Source organism: Equus quagga, chromosome 2, assembly GCF_021613505.1.
Source record: "Equus quagga isolate Etosha38 chromosome 2, UCLA_HA_Equagga_1.0, whole genome shotgun sequence".
NCBI classification, from domain to species: Eukaryota; Metazoa; Chordata; class Mammalia; order Perissodactyla; family Equidae; genus Equus; species Equus quagga.
The window spans coordinates 68545474-68551790 of record NC_060268.1 but is presented as its reverse complement, the minus strand read 5'-3'; positions in this window follow the sequence as shown (position 1 = coordinate 68551790).

Sequence of the window (6317 nt, the reverse complement as noted above, 5' to 3'; positions counted from 1 at the left end):
AGAATTTATTGTGCCAGTCGCTAGGCTAGCTCTCGGAAGAGTCATCAGAAATGAGAAAAAGCTGGTGATGGGGTTGGCAAGGCGGAGACATACGTGTGTGGATGCGTGGCTTGGGGGCAAAGTAATGGCTCAAGAGTTTTCGGGGGTAGGGCATTTTGGACCAAGACTTAGAACGATTACAGAAGCATCTTCTTACATTGCAACATTTCACACTCTCCCCCAATCTCGGATTGATTATAGTAATGAACACTTAGTGAGAGCTAACCTGGAACTGGGCTGTTTACGCTATTAGCTTATTTAACCCCCATCACAACCTTAGGCAGAAGGTACTGTGGTTATAAGCCTCACTTTACTGATGAGGTAACCCAGGGTTAGAATGATTAACAAACTTTCCCAGGGCTACACAGAAGCTCGGTGGCCTATGCAGAAACCGCACTCTCAGCCACACATGAAATTTTACTGTCTTTCCTACCATTACAATCCTGCGCTCCCTCTTCAGGTGGGCCCTTAAATATGCCCGTTTGCTTGTCCTTAATCATCTCATTCTCCCACAATCTCCCTGGCTGATCACCTTCAGCAATAATCGCTTTCAGCAGTACCTTTTCATCTCAGCATCCTATTCATTTGCAACAAGCTGCCGCAGCCATTTATTCACACATCAAACTTTTCGCAAGCGCCACCTCAGTACCTCACTGTTCTACATGGTGGGTATTCCACAGTGAGCAAGACAAATCCTTGCTTCCGTGGAGCTTACATTCTGGTAGAGGAGGCAAATCTTAAACACACAAGTAGGTTTATGACATGATATTGCGTAGTGGTAGAAAACGGTTCAGAGGAAGGGAATAGAGAGTGATGAGGGAAGTCCTCTCTGAGGAGTGGACATTGGAGGAGACCGGACTGAAGTGAGGGACCAGACATGTGAATATTTGTTTTTATTTTTATTTTATTTATTTTTGAGGAAGACTAGCCCTGAGCTAACATCTGCCAATCCTCCTCTTTTTTGCTAAGGAAGACTGGCCCTGAGCTAACACCCGTGCCCATCTTCCTCTACTGTATATGTGGGACACCTACCACAGCATGGCTTTGCCAAGCGGTGCCTTGTCCACACCCGGGATTCCAACCGGTGAACCCCGGGCCGCCAAGGCGGAACATGGGCACTTAACCACTGCGCCACCAGGCCGGCCCCATCATGTGAATATTTGAAGGAAGAACAGCCTATTGGTAGGAATAGCAAGTACAAAGGCCCAAGGCAGGAACACGATCAGTAGGAAAAGGACCACTGAAGAGCCTGGTGTGCAGGAGGTCAGTGGAGAGCAGAGAATGAAGTTAGCAAGGCCAGATCACCAATGGCCTAGTAAGCCATGTGCAATGAGAAGATACTGCAAGGCTTTGAGCAAGCCAGTAACACCATCTGACTTAAGTTTTTAAAGTACCTCTCTTGCCACACCGTGCATATCCTAGTTAAAATTTAAGAAATCAATTAACCCATCAATGATGGCTCTCAGGTATGATTCCCTTCAAGTGTCTATCTCCTTGCTGGTCCCCACCCTCTACAAATTTCTCTCTCTCTGCTTTACTGTTACTGCTTTCCTCCTTCCCCCAAACATCTCCTTTGTATTTATTCATCCTCGTCCCATCCTTTCCCATCTCCCTGAGGAGGCCTTCATCCATTTGTCATTCCCTGGAGCCTGCACCTCTATCCTGTCCTTCCTTACTTGTGCCTTACCCTTGGGTGGGTCTCTACCTGCCCCAAGCCCACGTTAGAATAATCTGGGCCACAGATTTTTCTGCAGATGGGCCTCAGGGAATCAGTCATTTTTTCACAGCACCCCAGGTGCTTCAAATTTGCTGCTGGGGTTGCAAACCACTGCTCTAAGTTTATAAACATGCTCAAGTCTCTCCATCCTAAAATGAAAAATCTCTCACTTAACAATGCATTTTTCTTTCTCTCTCTCTCCTCTCCAAGTTCCTGAAAGATCGTCTAGTCCAGCGCTTCTCAGACTCAGGCACAACCAGTCACCTGAGGAGCTTGTCAAAGTGCAGAGTCTTGGGCTAGGGTCTGGTTCTGCATGTCTAACAGGCTCCAGGTGATGTTGTTGCAGCTGGAGTACTCTTTGTAGTGAAGGGCTGGACTTCCGGTCTTGACTCTCTTGCTTCCAATTCACTTTTTTATTCATGTTACTGAACTAGGTTAGTTTTGCCTGCCACATGATATGCCAATCACTGAGATGACAAGTTTGCAGCAGAGAAAGGGTTTATTCACAAGGCAGCCAAGCAAGGAGACAGGAGAACAAATCTCAAATCCACTTCCCCGAAAATGGAGATTAGGGATATTTATGGGATAAAGGGGGAGGGTGGTCTGAAGTGTGGGGATACATCATGGGAGGCAAGGAATTGATATCTGTGTGAGCATAGTCAAGCTTCGTGCTTCTTCGTAGGATGCATGTTCACAAAATGGAGGCATTAGCATGATCTGAGGGTGGAGTTTTTGGCCCCATGATGTCAAAGGACCACCTATCGGTCATTTGTGCAGGCCCCGTAGATGAGTCAGTGGTCTTAACCAGCCTGAATTGGACAAGGAATTGACCCTCCATTCCTGATTTCTGAAAAACAATTTAAGTACCCATTACCATGGTGACCCAAATGTCAGGGATGTCATCTATAGGGCGGGCTTTAGTAAAGCATTATCTAATTTCGTTTGCAAAGAGACACCTGAGTATAGGTAAAGCAAGTTGGTTTCAGTCACTGCCATGTGGCTTCATGCCACAGCGCCACTGAAATTGCTCCTGCCAATGTTACCAGTGACCCATCTATCACTCCTTCTCTGAGGCAGCATGTATAACGGTGAAGAGCACAGACTCACAGACCAGATAGCCTGGGTTCAAAATAGAGCCCTCCCACTCACTGGCTTGGTGACCTCTCTGTGCCTCAGCATCCTCATCTTAGTGAAGGCAAGATGATGATAACACCTACCTCACATGGATGTGAGGAGAATTAAGTGAGTTAATGCACTCAGAGCTGTGAGAACAGTGCCTGGCACACAAGTGCGTTGTAAGCATTGGTGTTTCTCATCTTACAAGACCTCTCAGCAGCATTTTACTCCACGGACTTCTCCATGCTTAAAACTCTCTCCTCCCCTCAGCTTTCAGAACACCACTCTTTCTTAGTTCTCTGCCTGCCTCTCTGACCTCTCCTCTTCCTTGCTCCCCTTGGATGATGGTGTTTCTCAGAGTCTGGCTTAGGCTCTTTGATTTTCTCAACCTCCTGGGCCTGGTGGGTAACCCAGTTTACTCAGTGCCTTGGATTCAGTTACTAAGTGTGGAACTCCCCTAAATCTAGAGCTTTACCGCAGGCCTTTCTCTCAATTTCCTATCCCTACATCCAACCGCCTGCTGCTTAGCTCCAGGTAGATTCATTAATTCATTCAACGTGTATTTATTGGTTGCCTACTCTGTGCCTGACCCTATGCCAGGTGTGGGGGCTGTAGCAGTGAAGTGGTTAGACCTGGGCCATGGTCTCAGGGAGCTCACCACCCAGCACAGTTTCAACACTAATTATGCAATTATTGATCTAACTGCAACTGGGATAAACAGTACAAATGAGAGATGCAGGCTGCTGTGAGCGTGTATAACGGGGGCCCTGACCTTGTCTGGGGGTGACTCACATGTGCTCCAGACTCAGCGTGTCCCAAACTGAATTTGTCGGTTCCCCTGCACCTGCCACTCCCCTGCCTGTGTTCCCTCACTCAGTGAACAGCCATCCATCATCATGCCCAGGCCAAGACCTGGGTGTCATGACCCACACTCGCCCTCACTGATCCTTTCCACCCACTGGGAGACCCCTTTCTGGAAAATTGGCCTTCTCCCGTAATTCCTGGTACTCTAAATTCCTGCTGCCTAGTGCTCAAGCAGTCTGATTTTACCCCCACTGGCAAAACAGGACCTATAAGAAAAAGAGCAAATGAGGGGTTGAGGTCCCTCCCCAGAAACACAGATCCGCTGTGTGTTGTGCTGCACAATTGTCTGGGGGTGAGGGAGGATGGAGCACTCCTGCCTTCTCTTACTGATCCTTGGCTGACAACTTTCCCCAATAAACCCTATTTTTTAATCTGCATTGTGTGAAGTAAAATGTACTTTGATCCACATTGTGTGACACAAAATGTCTATCTTTTGCCAAAAAAGAAAAGGTTTAGGGACCGGCCCCATGGCTGAGTGGTTAAGTTCACATGCTCCACTTTGCGTCCCAGGGTTTTGCCAGTTCGGATCCTGAGCGCAGACATGGCACTGCTCATCAGGCCATGCTGACGCTGCGTCCCACACAGCACAACCAGAGGCACTCACAACCAGAATATACAGCTACGTACTGGGGGGCTTTGGGGAGAAGAAGAAGAAGGAAGGAAAAAGAAGAAGAAGAAGAAGATTGGCAACACATGTTAACTCAGGTGCCAATCTTTAAAAAAAAAGAAAAGGTTTATTTTTCTTTCCATTGTAAAAGCAATGCCTGCTTATGGTAATTAGTGTCTTTATTAGACCAGCTCTGCAGCCTAATTTGGGACATTGTAATGATAATCATAATAATATCTGCTTGTAGTGGACATTTGTCTTTTTTTGAGCTATCCTACCTTTGAACATCCTACCTATTTGGAAGGTTCTCCATTGTATGACTCCTGGAGGAAGCCCAGCCAAGAGCCAGACAGTCCTTCTCCCTGCCTTCAGTCGGCTAGCGTGGGGGCACGTGACTGATGCTGGCGAGTCAGATGATCCTACCCAGAAATCTGAACCTTGAGAGAGTGACACAAAGACACAGGAATGGTTCAAGAGAATGTTTGTAGTGGCAGTGTGGCGTTGGGAGTCTGGCAGTGATGGCTGTGAGTGCCTGGGTGGTAGCGTCAGCAGCAGCCGGCTAACCAAACCATTGACCTTGATTTGACCCTGGCTGAGCTCTCTCCTGCTAAGCCTTCCTCAGCTTCCAGCATTCCTAAAGATGCTGGGAACTACCTAATGTTCTTACAATAAATCCTTTTCTGCTCAAGTTGGCTGAAATCAATTTCCGTTATTTATAATCAAGAATCTTGACTGACATGATGATCATTACAGAAAAATAGAAAATTCACAAAAAGTAGAGGAGGAAAAAAAACTCATTGCTGTACATCCGAAAAAAAAAAACTATTAACAATTTCTTCCAGTCTTTTACTATATACATGTTTTGACATAATTGCAATTATTTGATTACATACTCTAAGCTGATTTTTAAGTTGTATGATTTGAAAGGTGCCATATATTCACTGTAGAAAATTTGAGAATACCAAAAAAAAATTCTTTTAAGCTACAACCTGGAGATAACTACTGTTAATAATTTAGTGTATTTCCTAAAAAATAGTCTCTGCATTTTTACAAAGCCGAGAATACACTGATTATTCCAAATGTTTATGGAAACTGAGGAACTTTAACAGTTACTTGATAAAAGATGATATGAAGAGGCGCGAGGGGAGGGATATGGATAATCCTTCCACGTGGTGTATCACTCAGTACCAGTTAAAAAGCCTTAATGGAGTCAGGGCTTTAAAGATGCAGAAAATGATTATGCCAGTTTCTTGGCAGAGAAAATGCATATTATGCTGCCCTTCACAACTGTGCTTCTACTGACAGAAATACAGAAGACTTTTTGTTCAGATATTTTCCTCGCACAGTGTATCAAGCTCTTAAAAAGTTTGTCTATCATTGGAAAGTACTGAAACACAATGGGAAGCATTATTGTTTTTAGTGTCATCAAACATGACAAAGACACCGCATTAATTGTGGAGAGAATTATGTAGCTTGAGAAACACTTTTCCAGGAACAGAGAAAAGAGTAGAACAGATGAGAAACAGCTTACAAGCTGATTCAGTGGATGTCAAAGAACATGAGTCCTGGGCCCAAACTGCTGAGGTTTGACTCCTGGTTCTTTCCCCTCAGTTGTTTTGTGACCTTGGAGAAGTTAATTTATTTTTTACTTTATTTTTTTAAGACGGGCTTTTTTTTTTTTTTAGTGAGGAAGATTGGCCCTGAGCTAACATCTGTTGCCAATTTTCCTCTTTTTTCTCCCCAAAGCTCCAGTACATAGTTGTATATCCTAGTTGTAGGTCATTCTAGTTCTTCTATGTGGGACGCTGCCTCAGCATGTTTTTTTTTTAATTGAGTTAATGATAGGTTACAATCTTATGAAATTTCAGTTGTACATTAATGTTTGTCAGTCGTGTTGTAGGTGCACCCCTTCACCCTTTGTGCCCACCCCCCACCCCACCTCTCCCCTGGTAGCCACTAATCTGTTCTCTTTGT